The sequence below is a fragment of the Herpailurus yagouaroundi genome, unplaced genomic scaffold (assembly GCF_014898765.1).
Source record: "Herpailurus yagouaroundi ecotype Mexico unplaced genomic scaffold, PumYag 67690, whole genome shotgun sequence".
Classification (NCBI taxonomy): Eukaryota; Metazoa; Chordata; class Mammalia; order Carnivora; family Felidae; genus Herpailurus; species Herpailurus yagouaroundi.
The window spans coordinates 4,992,792-5,007,871 of record NW_024420490.1 but is presented as its reverse complement, the minus strand read 5'-3'; positions in this window follow the sequence as shown (position 1 = coordinate 5,007,871).

The following is a 15,080-nucleotide window of genomic DNA, read 5'->3' as shown; positions in this document are numbered from 1 at the left end:
ACAAGTGTCTTACAGGTATTCAAGAAAGTATTTGCCCACATTCTTCTGAGCCATCCTTGTTGTCAAGTACCTAGTTCCTGACAGTTGCCAAGTAGGCAGCTGTTTGCCTTCTGTGAGGTGTCATTCTCCATTAGTGGCCACTCCAGGCCCTTCAGTGCCAGTGTTATATGGTCATCTGTGGCAGAGTAGGGCTGGAGGAGCATGACTCCTTCTCGGGCCCAGCATATCAGAGAGTCTCTGATGAATGGAGTCCCTTACGCTTTAGACCCTGACCCCTTTATTTCTATGGTCTCAGAACCCTCATCCAATCAGGAACAAGGCCGATACAAGGCCAAGGATTTGTATCCCTTTGCCCCTCTTTCCAGGAGACTTTCCTCTTCTTTTTGCCCCCAAATGAAAAGCACCTCAAATCAACTCAAGGAAGACCAGGATGATAGGAATCCTCAGCCCAAGTGAATCTGCTGACACTGACTCCTGGTTTGGGACTCAGCAGGGACACCTTGCTTGAGAGGACCCTTCATGCCCTTTCTGATGCTCCTCAATAAATCCAGTGCACGGTAATGATGGGAGTTGGAAGACATAACCCTATTGTCAGAAGGGCATTGAACATTGGTGATTGTTCTCATATCCAACTTGAGGGTACCAAACCATTAGGCTGAGGTGGTGAATAATGTTCCCAGGCTCAGAAGGGAGCCAAGAACTTTTTACAATATTTGAATATCCAGACCCATCTACAGGGAAATCTTTGAAATTCTTCCCACCACAGAAGCCATGTTGGAATTCTGAGCCTCAGTCCCACTAAATCCTTGTGGGAAAGAAAGACTTCAGGTGGTTAGTGGTGAGTCTATGTGCCAGAGAGAGAGGGACACAGAAGGGCGAATCTGATGGGGGAGTAAATCTGATTCTGAAAATAGCTTGAGATTTAAAATGCAACTGGAAATTAGATCTGGAAGCAAATTCACTAAATCACTGATGAGTGAATTTGGTAATTAAATCAACCTAGTTACTTTTAGTATGATTTTCCCCAAAGAATAATCAACCGAACTCTAGAGAAAGTGTCTGCCAAAAGTTATCTCATATTTAATTATCTCTAATTCTGTGCCATGCACAGAGGAAGAGAGGGAAAACAGAGGTTTTGACTTCATGGCTTCTATTTATCCAGTGAGGTGGCCGAGTTCACGGCCTGGGACGAGGAGGGGAACCATTGTCTTGCCTGATAGAGAGGTGAATTTTGTGGCTGTTTTGATTATAATTTTTGATCCAGTTTCAAAAGTCCTTCCCTATGGAACTTACTTGAAAGAACTTGGCTGAAGACATCTGGAGTGATGAAAGTTTTTTATAGGCGTGCTTCTTAAGCAAACAAAAGTTAGTGCTTTCCCTGGCAAAGCATCGCCTTTGTGACAGTGGATGAGGTCTTTCTCTCTCAAAGGCAGAAGTGGAATAAACGGGGCATTGTGGTCTTGGCTGTCCCTCTCAGATATGTAGTGGGGGTGTGCTGATTGGTTGAGTCCACAGGTGTGCCCGAACAGTGACAACCCTTAGGGTAAGCCATTTCCATTGAATCCTTCCTAGAAGGGACTGCCCTTTGGCAGAATGTCATGTGCTTCTCACCCTAGACCTCAATTTCCTCATTCTTGAAGGTTTCTGCAGAAGAAGTTCATCCCCTGCTTTCACTTGCTCTTTTTTTTTTTTTTTAAGCGTTTATTTATTTTTGGGACAGAGAGAGACAGAGCATGAACGGGGGAGGGGCAGAGAGAGAGAGGGAGACACAGAATCGGAAACAGGCTCCAGGCTCCGAGCCATCAGCCCAGAGCCCGACGCGGGGCTCGAACTCACGGACCGCGAGATCGTGACCTGGCTGAAGTCGGACGCTTAACCGACTGCGCCACCCAGGCGCCCCGAGCCAAGGACACTTTGTTCTGATGCCTCCTACCAACTGTACCTTCATGCAACACTTCATTAGTCACTCTGCCTTTGAACTCCTGTCTGGAGGGGAGAATGAGCACACTGAGCCCATCTCAAACGCCTGAGTGAGTCGATCCTTTTCTCTTACTGTTACTAACTCATCATGTTGGCGTTTGTGATAAGAAGTGGAAAAACACCGAAGAACTAGAGACATCAACAAGTTACTCTTTGATTGCCTGGAATGACTGTTTTGCCTTAAATATGCCCTGTTTGGGGGCGCCTGGGTGGCGCAGTCGGTTAAGCGTCCGACTTCAGCCAGGTCACGATCTCGCGGTCCGTGAGTTCGAGCCCCGCGTCGGGCTCTGGGCTGATGGCTCAGAGCCTGGAGCCTGTTTCCGATTCTGTGTCTCCCTCTCTCTCTGCCCCTCCTCCGTTCATGCTCTGTCTCTCTCTGTCCCAAAAATAAATAAACATTGAAAAAAAAAATTTAAAAAAAAAATATGCCCTGTTTGTTTGAAAACATTTACCCAAATCTCCTGATTCTAGATACTATTTGATCACCCACAGTGCCCCTTCAAACTGGTGATAGATATGTAGTATACATACAGAAAAAGAGCACATGACCTAAAGGTACGGCTCACTGAATTCTCAAGACTTAAACACATGCTGTGACCAGTACTCAGATCAAGAAAGAGGGTTTTACTTGCCCCCCAGAAGCCCCCTCCCCATATACTCCTTCCAGTTACAACTCTTACCCCTAAGGGTAACCGATAGCCTGACCCCTAAGAGCGGAGATTCTTTTTGCCTGCCTTTGAACTTTACATAAGAGGATCGCACAGCATGTGCTCTTTTTCCTGACCTCTTTCAGGCATTACTTACATTTGTGAGATCCGTCTTTCTTACCCCGTGTAGTTGTAGAGTGCTTATTCTCATTTCCGCATAGCAGCACAAATACAGCAGAATTTATCTCTCCATTTTCCTGTTGATGGATATTTGGGTAGTTTTCAGTTCAACATTTATGACAAGTAGTGCTGTAATAAACATCCAAATTCAGGTCTTTTCATCAACATAAGTATATATTTTTGTGGGGTATATACCCAGGAATTACGAGGGCACAGGGTAAGCGTATGTTTGGCTTTCACAGATACTGCCAAACAATTTGTTCATAGTTGCACCAATTTGCACCTCCACTAGCAGTGACGAGAGCACCAGTGGGTCTGTATCCTCTCCTAAAACGTACTTACGGTGGCCTTCTACTTACTGCGGGATGCGGTATATTCTAGCGGCAGAGTTTAGATTCTGGAAGTAAACTTTCCGAGTTCAAATTCCAGCTTTATCATTTCCTAAGCTTGTTACCTTGGGCACCTTACTTAACTTTTCTGTGCCATCTGTAAAATGGGGGAAATAAATCATCTATCTACCTCATAGGGTTAGGGATTAAATGAGCTAATGCCTGTAGAACACTACAAATAGTGTCTGGCACATAGAACACACTCTGTAAATGTTAGGTAGTATGTTCATTCAAATGTATTGAAATTAATTACCACTAGTGCCATAAGAGAGTTGTGTGTCTTACTGGAAAAGGAATAGTAAGTTTCGGGGCACCTGGCTGGCTCAGTCGGGAAAGCATGTGACTCTTGATCTTGGGTTTGTGAGTTTGAGCCCCACGTTGAGTGTAGAGATTTCTTAAAAATAAAATCTTAGGGTGCACCTGGGTGGCTCAGTCGGTTAAATGTCCGACTTCGGCTCAGGTCATGATACCACAATTCTTGAGTTCGAGCCCCGTGTCGGGCTCTGTGCAGACAGCTCAGAGCCTGGAGCTTGCTTCGGAATCTTGTCTCCCTCTGTCTCTGCACCTCCCCCTCTCACACTCTGTCTGTCTGTCTCTCTCTCAAAAGGAAACATTAAAAAAATTTTTTTAATAAAATCTTAGGAAAAAAAAATAGAAAGTCTTCCAGCTAACCTGGAGACGCAATCAGATAAGTGCCGCAAGAGGGTTTGTATGTAGGAGTGCGTTAGCAGTTAGCATACGGGATCTCAATCTCTAGCTACGCAGATCAAAGCTCATTCTTGGGAACTTGAATGTGCAAATTCAACCAGAATGTCGCTGCTCTGAAATATTTATAGAAGAGTGTCAACCATGTAACAGAATCAATATAAATGACAGCCTTTGCTTTTATTCATTTATTGATTTGGCTAGTGGAGGTAGTGACGTCTCTCCTATTAAATTAGCTCATCTCAGCTTTAGTGAAGTCCTTACAACGCTTACAAATCCTTACAAAATTTTTACAGTCTAGCCCTTGGCAAACACTGTTTTAGAAACAGACATAAATACAGATGTCAGCAAATAAGTATGGATTCAGAAAATATTCAGCGGAGGAAGGAGAGATGATAAAGAACGTTAATAGAGGAATCACTGTGTAGGAAGTTCAAAGGCGCAAAGCTGAAGCTCGCCCCAATTTCCAGGTGTGGGCCGTTGAGTAGAAACGGTTTTTAATGCTAAATGTCCGCAAATCTATTTTCTGTGTCCCATCTTCTGGTTTGGTGGGATGCAACGCTGGCCGTATATTAGAATCATCTGGGGAACTTTAAAAACATGCAGATAGAATACAGAGATTCTGATTGAGTCTGCTTGGCAGCAGGACCCAGATATTTGTTTTTCTTAAGCTCCCCGAGTGATTCTAATGTGCAGCCAGGGTTGGAAAATATTGTTCCTTCTGAGTGTCAATAGTGAAAAGACGGGTGATGCCTTCCGAGTGGTTGTCTCCCCTGGTGCGGTCAGGGGAAAGGTCCCGAGTAGTTTCTATGGAGTCTGTCTGCTTTGGCCAAGAAAAGCTCCAAACACTGGCTCAATTGGCTTTTATCTGGTACATTTTCTCTCATACCTATAACTTCAGAATATTCCAGTCTATTTTTTTTTAATTTTTTTTTCAACATTTATTTTTATTTTTGGGACAGAGAGAGACAGAGCATGAACGGGGCAGGGGCAGAGAGAGAGGGAGAGAGAGAGGGAGACACAGAATCGGAAACAGGCTCCAGGCTCTGAGCCATCAGCCCAGAGCCCGACGCGGGGCTCGAACTCACGGACCGCGAGATCGTGACCTGGCTGAAGTCGGACGCTTAACCGACTGCGCCACCCAGGCGCCCCTATTCCAGTCTATTTTAAGCCTTCCTGTGGTTTCTAAAGCACAACACTTTCCAAACTGAAGACTTACCATTTCAAATCTCTTACCAATCAAATCTAGATTTGATTGAATCTAGAGAGGAGCTAAACAGAGCTACCCCAATTTGCAATTGTACATTTTCTTATTGATGAAAAAAGGTACGTAAAAATGTATTGAAGGGTAAGGCCCTTCGTAAAAGAGCATTGTTTCTTATGTTGCTGTTGTTGCTACCACCTGTGGTGGCAACTGCAGGAAGGTAGGAAAAACCAATGGAATAATCTCCGTATTTGGACCGGGGAACATGTGAATTTGCATTTCTGGCCCAGCCACTTTTTAGCTGTGGGAACTTGTGCTCTCTGAGCAGATGTTTCATGAAAGATGGGAGCATGAGTGGACCTCAGAAAGAAACGTCGTAGATTAAAGGAGTTAACGTAAATGGTGTTTGGCAAGTAATGAGTCCTGAGTAAATGGCAGGTACCCTCCTGTATTAGTCGGCTAATGCTATGATGCTGCTGCGTGACGGACAGCCTCCCCCCCGCCCCCCGCCCCATCTTAGTGGCTTAATAAAAAACAGCACTTATCGTTCCCACTCCCGCATCTATGGGTCAGTTATGGCAGCTCTGCTTAAGGCTACGAATCAGACCGAGGCCTGTTCCACGTGTGTCTCATTCTGGAATCAGCGGCTTCCTGGTGCACGCTCTTCTGCACCAGGTAGATAGCAGAAGTACAAGAAACGCCTGGCAGAAATTTGCAGTGCCTTTTAGCAGCTTGGCTCAGAACTCACGCATGATCACCTCTGTCCGCTTGCCCTTGGCCAGAGCGAATCACATGGCCAAACTCAGACTCAATGGGCTAGAGAAGCAGAAGCTATCTAGCGAAACCTAGCACGGTGAAGGGAATAAAAGGAAGAACTGTGAGCAAATAGTACATTCTACCACACTTCCTTTCTCTTCTGCAGATGCCAACAGAGGACAAAAGAGGGGGAAGGAAGTAAATAGTTGGTTCCCAGGGGAACTCTGTCTCCTACCTGATTTGTGAGAGCTTGTCTGGCCTCCTTTGCCGAGACGGCCCAGCCTTCACCCAGGGGCAGAAAAGCCGTTCTCCGGTGCGGCAGTTTCCTTCCTGCAGGTGTTTGTGCTGACGGATAAACTATTCAGAGGCAGTCTAGAACTCACCAGATGCCTTTTCAAATAGAGCTTGAGGCAACACATCTGATTTGATTTAGGAAGATAAACAGAAGGAATATCTGAGGAAAGTCGGCCAAACAGACTATACCATATGCCAATGGTCAAAATACCCGGGTCTGTGTCTTAATTCAGCCCCTTCTCTTTACCCTTTTACCGTCTCTTTAAGGTATAGGCACCGTCTCGGAGTATTTGCTCTAAATGACATAATCACTTTTCCAATATGGAAAAGCCCACTGGGGGTAGGCTAAGAGGCCTTTATTTGAATTCTAACATTTCATTCGGCTTTCAAAACTGGGTGAATAGGCGGCCCCACCTCTCTTATCTAACCAGAGGCTCCGGCCAAACGTGGAGTGCAGTTGTGGAGTTACCAGATAGACCCTTGTGTTTTCCCTAACTGCAGGAGGATTTTAGTGAAGAACTCAAAGGTGTTTAACCAAAAATAACTGTCGCAATTGAGGATGATTCAGAATGGATTTCAAGATATCAAAACCGTGTGACAGTCATCCCCCCGACGTTGTCGAAGGCTATTTAGTAACAGCTGTGCGAGCAGGGGGTGGCGGGCAGGGCTGAGCTGCACCGTCACGATCCCAGGGTAAGATCAAATGTAGGCAAACACCCTGCACATCTTTAATTCCAAGTATCAGTTGTGGAAAATGTGAGGTTTTTACAATGCCAGATTAATCACTCTCACAGATAAACACAGCCAAAGGATTTTTCCTATTAGTAATAATACTAAACGTTTTAAGAAACTAAATTTGTTCCAACTTTCAACCAGGGTGCTGCTGTAATAAGTTTTTTGTGGCTTAAAAAAAATACAACCTGAACATTAGAAACCATATTTTTTCATTATGACCTCTCTTTTGATAATAAAAGAATCATTTTCTTCCTATTTTCTCAAATACCGACGGCCTACAAAACTTACACGAATGTTGTTAGATGAAAGAAAAGCAAGACAAAATTATTGTGAAGGACAGGAGAAGGTTTAATCTGTGCGTTAAATTTAGCACTTTTTCTTTCTAAGGGATGGATGATAAACTGCTTTTTCATATTGTTTTAGGTACAAGAACTATCTACAATGAAGGTAGTACGACCACCTACGTCCGAATTATATTTCGTTTTCTGCTTGGAAAATGCGTTTTAATATTTTTTTGTTTGGTTTTGTTTTTTTTTTTTTTCAACGTTTATTTATTTTTGGGGGGACAGAGAGAGACAGAGCATGAACGCGGGAGGGGCAGAGAGAGAGGGAGACACAGAATCGGAAACAGGCTCCAGGCTCTGAGCCATCAGCCCAGAGCCCGACGCAGGGCTCGAACTCACGGACCGCGAGATCGTGACCTGGCTGAAGTCGGACGCTTAACCGACTGCGCCACCCAGGCGCCCCCGTTTTAATATTTTTATCTGCGTGCACGAGAGCATAGAAAGCATCAACTTGTGCCAGTAAATGAATGACTTTGAGTGCTGAGAGAAATGTAGAAACCACAACTAAGAACAAGTCGATGGGCTCCTTTCTCCCTTTTGTACCTTCTTCCATCTCCTGCTTATTACATTTAAAGTTCAAGGCCTCCATCTTGATAGCTTCCCACTTCCAAGTGTGTGGAAAATGAATTTGAACCATTTGGAAGATTCCGAAAGCTTCTTATTGTAATCACTGAACACAAAGATGCAAAAAAGGTGTGGGAACATCTGTTTCCCAGATTAGGAAAGTTACTGGGATATTGAAAAAAAAAAATCTCTTCCATTATCTCATCATTAATCCAATTAGCAAATATAAGTCATTCTTAAGACTCTGGTAACCATTGCTCAGAGAGAGAACAATCTACAAAAGAAATGCAAAAGGAACGTTTTCAGCACCTTCGGTGAAATTTCAGGACTAACAGAACTACAGGAGGAAAGGTAATAATAAGGCTCATGCATCTAAGCCTTTTATGTACTTGGGCCTGGAGGTTTTTCACTTCATTTTATGACAAGTAAAGATATTTTCTGAGCAGCAAGGGAAAAATAAAATGTCACCTCCGAAGTGATTTCAAGGGAAAGAGCGATCTTCCCTGACCAACGGGGCTGAAATGTCAAGGGGTCAAATATGTTCATCAAGCATTTATTTCTATTTTGAACTTTCCTAAACTATTTGCCTCAATCTATCCTCCAGCATTGTTCGGAGAGGTCAAGCGTGTAAGAGGCCCTGGGGTTTAAGCTAACATTTCTTGGTTCAGAAACAGATCTCATGTCAAAGGTCGAGCGTGCTATAGGTGAACATAAACCGGCCCCATCTGTTCGGCTACCCGGTGACCTTACCTGCAGCACCCAGCAAAGTGAGATAGTATTACAGTGCCCCCGAAGCAAGGATCTGATTGTAACCTGATTCTCTTTTCTTTTGGTAGCTATTAATACTCTGAAAATAGACTGAGTATCAACAAAGCGACGCTGGAACTTTCAGACAGGCAACAAACTCTGCTTTTATGTTTAAAGATATTGAGAGGGGCGCCTGGGTGGCGCAGTTGGTTAAGCGTCCGACTTCAGCCAGGTCACGATCTCGCGGTCCGGGAGTTCGAGCCCCGCGTCAGGCTCTGGGCTGATGGCTCGGAGCCTGGAGCCTGTTTCCGATTCTGTGTCTCCCTCTCTCTCTGCCCCTCCCCGTTCATGCTCTGTCTCTCTCTGTCCCAAAAATAAATAAACGTTAAAAAAAAAAAATTTTAAAGATATTGAGAATCATTTCTGGTTTTGGCAGACATCTCTGCATAACTAGACTTCAGATTTCTCTACCAGCGTCTGTTTCTAAAACAAATCCTGCACCTTGAAATTGGCCTACGTGGATATTTTACTTAACTGAAGAGTGAAAGATTTTTACCGTAATTTATTACGGTATTCATTGTTGTAAAGCTACTGCCCCAAGGACTCTGGACTTGTGTATACAGTTGTGACTAGAATAAATAGGGCACAATTCCTAACACACATAAGAGGCGGACGCTTAGCTGCCTGAGCCGCTGGGCGCCCCCAGAAGCGGAATTATCTAAAGATGTAAAGCCAAGTTCTAAATAGGGGTGCCTCCGTTGATATTTAATTATTATGACGGCATTTTGAAAACCCCCGTGGCTCTCTGAATCTACTGGAGCACCTCTCTTTCTCCATCCTTGTGGTGAATTGCAGACGCTTGATCTCTGAGGTAGTCAAACGTTTGAGGGCAGAGACTTCGTCTTATGTCATCTTTTAAGTTTTCCCAGCACCTAATTCAGGGCAGTGGTCCTGTACACGCTTGAATATTAGTTGACCTGTACCACGTAGGGTTTTAGAAAGCAGAAGCTAAAAATAAAATCCAGGTCGTAGTGTATTAGTGTAGTTTGCAGCAATTATTATTATCGCGTGTGTTTTTTCAGTGTGGGGCATTCAATTTTGCAAAGCGTGTTCATCACTTACATTCTCATTCAAGCCCTTGTAGGTCAGGAGGGTGGGTAGAAACACATTTGCTGTCCTCCGATGTTGTAGGAATGCGTGATCGTCCTGTCGCACCACCACACCACTCGACTGACTTAATCGATTAGTTGGTTTTGGAATCACTTGGACAGAACCTAGTAGTAGGTTATGTTGCAATGATCCCTGTTGGACATTTTGAGTTAATTGACCCGAACGGGACTAAAACAATAGGTAACTTGTACTGAGCACTTTTATTGTACCAGGTAGTATTCCTACAGATTCCTTATAAAGAAGGTACTTTTACTTATCTCCATTTTTCAGCTGAGGAAACTGAGATTAAGTGAGTTAAGTCATCTTATGTTAAGTAGTAGTTACAGACGGAGCATTGCTAGGGTTTGAACCCAGGTGGTGTAGTTCCTAGGGTTCCTCTATCTAGGGTACTATAGCAGGAAGGGAGTTGCTACCTTTTTTTTTTAAATAATAGTAAGGGAAGTGGTGAACTATGAAATTACAATTCAAAGAAAGTCACCAACACATCTCCCTTATTAGAGTAAAGAAAAAACTAAATGCTCTAAACCTGCCAAGACATTGGAGCAACTTAGACAAAAATTGTGAAATTGCATTATTTCTGTCTTGGGTATTTGGTCTACAAGATCCTGGCAGATAAAAATAATACAAGAGAGAGTCAGTGGCAATCGTTTGCCTTTCTCTCTCTGCAGACCCCACATTCTTGAAGTGACAAGAAAGATCTAAAAGGGAGAGTGCTGGATGGAATTAAATAGTGTGTGTCAAACTGAGTGTGGCCAGTCCTCTGGAATTGCCTGAAACTCTCCAGTGAGTAGCAAAGGAAATTGTTCTCTAGCCTGTTGGTCCTCCGACAGCTGATGCCCTACCCCTAGGCTCTTAGCCAGTTGGCTTCTTGGAGCTGGATGGAGCATCCTTAAAGAAATGAAGTTCCTTGATCTCACTACTTCTGATTATTAATATTAATCAACAAGTTTGGGAAGGTTTCTAGAGTCTGTAGAACCTGGGAGACTGACAGAAAGACAGAGGTAGAAAGAAGATATGAAATGACCCTGACAGTCCTTGAGAATGTATTGCCGTTAGAAAGGCTTTTAAAAACCAATCACTAATTCAATATGATTAATTTTCTTAAAGCAGCTTGTAGAGTGTTTCCTGAGCAGCATCGGAGGTCACTTCAAACAAAGTAAATAAACCACAGCTAATGTGCTGACATTTTAAAGAGAAAAAACAATTGCTAAAAATGTCCATCCAATTTCCATTACTTACTCCAGTCATCAGAAACAAGGAATGTGTTTATTGATCTAAAGTTGCTCGAAGAGTATTTTCTTTACTCGGACGGGGTTTAGCCGGAGGGAAATTCAAGAGTTGGCCTTGCAAGACAGAAAGAGAGGGAGAGAAAGAGATTCTTTAGGGGAGAAGGTGCTGTTTCTCAGCCCTAAGGACAGCTTTCCTAAGAGGAATAACTGGCACTTGACTAAAGCAAAGCAATTTTTGCCTCTAGTCACGATTAGTGTGGTTTTAGGTTCCTGAGGCTCAAAGTAGGTCTGGAATTAGCAAGATCGGCATAATCTGGACGCACAGTAGAAATGTAGACTCTCAGGCCCCACCCCAGACCTAACCGGATCAGAATCTGCATTTTAACAAGATGTTCCATGATTCATCCCCATATTAGCGTTTGAGAAGCGCTCGTGGAGGCCAACACGAATGGCTATTGAAACGTGTGATAGAAAAGAAAGCTGCCTAAGAAAAGGAGAGTATGCTACCTGATAAAGGCGCCGCTCTCCAAAGACGTATTGGTGTTGAGAGCCTTGCTCCCGTCCGCTAATCCAGCCTTGAAGTAAAAACTCGATAGGCCCTATGGCCACGTGGCCCAACCTATGAGCACAAAAGCCGAGTCTGAGTTTGTTAAGCGATATCCAAAGTGCCAACTAGAGGCAGACTTCAAAGGACGAATCTTAATCTCATTATGACACAGAAATGATTCAAAAGCATTTTCAATGGCTAAGGTTACCAGCCACACACAGCTTGCCAAGGTGGTACAAAACTCTGAGGTCTAAGATGCATTTGGTCTCGGAGGTACAGAGTTTGGGGAAAGTCGGCTCGAGTAAACAGCGAGTTTCTGGAAGCCCAGGCAAAGATGCTATCTCGGAAGACTGATGTGAAACATCTGGGCGGCCACTGCACTGAGCTGTTTTCGGGGAAAGGCTGTGTGAAAACGCTCACACCCACGGGCATAATTGGGAAAAATTCTTTTCAGTCGTCTTGGTTTGTTTGATACAAAGTGGACATATTTGAGTTCTCTATTGGGATAGTTTGATTCAACTGTCCTGTAAGGGAAAATCGCTTTTTCCACTTTTCCATGTGTGCTCCCCACGAACATTTAATTGCTTATTCTGAGGCTTTATCTGGAATTGGCATGAAGAGGCTCATCCCACAGAACGAAGGGCTGAGGCTGCAGAAATAATGGGCTAAAAATAGACAGACGGGCCATATCTCTAGCCCGTCAGATGACCATACGGGTTTACCAGCTAGAAAAGCTTCACAGGGGACCACTTTTGCCTCTGGCAAACTCAGCCCACATCTCTGCTTAGCAAATTCACTAGCAAGCAAAGCATTTAGTTTTTCTTCCTTTAATTTTTTAAAACCCAGAGGAGAAACGTCCTCCCCTGAAGCAAGTCCACGTTTTGTTCTTTGGAAAACACTGAGCGCTTTCACTTAAAAATTCCGGACTGTACTGATGCTTTGCTTGTCTTCACAGGTTATCTTAGAACAAGGGTTTAAATAAAATGGACAATCCTAGTCAATACTTTTTTTTTTTTACTGCTGAAACCGGTACCTAGTTTTGCTGGGGTGATGGAGACAGGCTTGAGAAACACGTACCTGACTTTCATTCTAGTCAAGGAACAATCTTGCGCCTGGAAGACAGAAATAAAAACTGCCTCGGAGCAATTCATTGGTGCCTACCTGGAACCTGTGTGGTGCCAAGGTGCTGGTTATCACTGCCCTTTGCCTTTGAAGAGCGAAGAAGTGATAGTGTTACCATGTTTGCAAAAGTATGAGGGAAAGGCCGATACATAATTTATCACCACCTTCACAGCGAAGGACACATTTGTCAGAGTATTTGGAGGCTGCTCTTTGCAGTCAGTGAACAATTCACAAGGGACGATAGGTTGCCTCCAGGACGGTCCCCAGTGAGATCCCCTGATGTTGTGCACTCCTTTCCTCTGGCGTGGTGGCCGGACTTAGCAGTGACTTGCTTTTAATGAATAGGATGATGCACAAGCGATGACAACTTGAGACTTGGTCGTAAGAGGCAATGAGGCCTTTCTCTCTCCCTCTCTCACTCACCATCATCACCATCACCATCACCGTCATCCACTCCGGGATGAAGCTGTTGCCACATATAAGCAGCCCTGTGAAGAAGCCTTCGTGACAAGGAACTGAGACCTCGGGCCCTTCTGCCTTGTGAGTATTTTTGGAAGGGGATCCTCTGGCCTCATCGAGTCTCAGATGCCCGTTTGCCTGTTGTCCCAGCTGACACCTCCGTTCTAGCCTTGTGAGAACCCTTGGGCCAGAACCATCCAGCCAACCCATTTCCTGATTCTTTACTCACGGGAACTATGAGATAGGTAACACATGCTCGTTGTTTGAAGATGCTGACTTGTGGGGTAATTTGCTACACAGCAATGGGTAACTAACACACGGGGGTATTCTGCTTCTTCTAGATTTCTCCCGTTGTTTATTCAGCGGGTTATTTATTGAGAAACTACCACATGCCGGGCACTGCCTAAGCAGAGGTTAATGATCTACTGAACATAAGAAACCTATGTTAAGGCGCTCCTGGTTTCTGGGCGCTATATACAGAGTATACAGAGAAGTCTCAGTTCTCTCCAGCACCCCCTTTTCCTCTGCCCTCTGTGCCTTCCAGGCTCAGTCAGTTGAAAGTCTTTTAACTTCTTTTTTTTTTTTAATTTTTTTTTTTCAACGTTTATTTATTTTTGGGACAGAGAGAGACAGAGCATGAACGGGGGAGGGGCAGAGAAGGAGGGAGACACAGAATCGGAAACAGGCTCCAGGCTCTGAGCCATCAGCCCAGAGCCTGACGAGGGGCTCGAACTCACGGACCGCGAGATCGTGACCTGGCTGAAGTCAGACGCTTAACCAACTGTGCCACCCAGGCGCCCCAGGCCTCCATGTTTTAATACATGCTATCTCTACAGCCTAGAACATTGCTTTGTCCGCTGTCAGTGGAGAGCTCTCATTCTCTACTACTGAGTTTCCTTTTCATGTGAAGTGACTTCTATTAGTGTAACACTCCTGCTCTCTCCACCACTGGGGTCGGGGAGGAATCACTTACCTGATTGGTGAGTTTGGGAAGGATGTATCGAAGTGACCCAAGCCAATCTGGCCGTTCTGTAGTGGTCAGGCTCTTTTGGTTCTAGCAAAGAAAAGTAGGGAGGTGAAATACACATCACCACAACTTAGCTACTCTGTGGCTTATTATAATAAAAGCAAGTCTTACACCAAAGCCTACCAAATGCATGTTTATCAGCGAGTAGGCACAAAAACAGTCATGCCCCATGTTCTCATAAACTTGTGGAAGTAACACTCTCGGTCCTTATACGTTCCAACAAGCACCTTACAAGAAAGATTCACTCTTAAGACGGATACGGCAAAATTCAGGTGATGGGACTGGCCAATCCTATAGCTGATCTCCAACTGAGCTCTCCATGATGAGGTGGGCATAGGACCAAGGCTTTAGACCCACGGCACGGCTCTAACAATATCAGACTGCTCAGCTTGCCAGATTCTCATTTGTGCAAAAGTAGTTGAGCCAGTATACTCTTTCTAATCTGCCATATGTATATGAAATACCAGTCATTTCATCAATGAAAAATTATGTCTAACGTATTAACAAATCCCATGGGTATAGATTTAGATAACAATATTTGTAGTGCTTAAACCTCTCTGGAATGTGCATTCCTGATTAGGCGTTTCAAATGCTAACTGACCACCTCTAGGAATTAAAGTTCATTCATGCACACTTACACATTTGCATCTCACTGTTTATTCCATATAGGCAATAGTGGGCGTGCTTCATCCAATCACTACTTCCTGGGTGCAAGCTGCCCCCAGGCAGCTGCCATTCTCTTCCAAATCTCCAGAGGCAAGCTCTGTCCCTGCAGCAGACAAGGTCTGCCTTGGTCCAGGGATGCTGAGTGGGTGGGTCAGTCTAACTGTGGGATTCAGCATTGAGAAGCCCGCTTGTTGGCTGGTGTAAGCCACATTCTCCAGCATCCATTGTACCAGGGATAAAGTTAATATTTTGGTCTCTAACTGCCAACTTTTTTGTCTTATTTTATAAGCAATTCAGATCTCAAGTTGGGTAGAA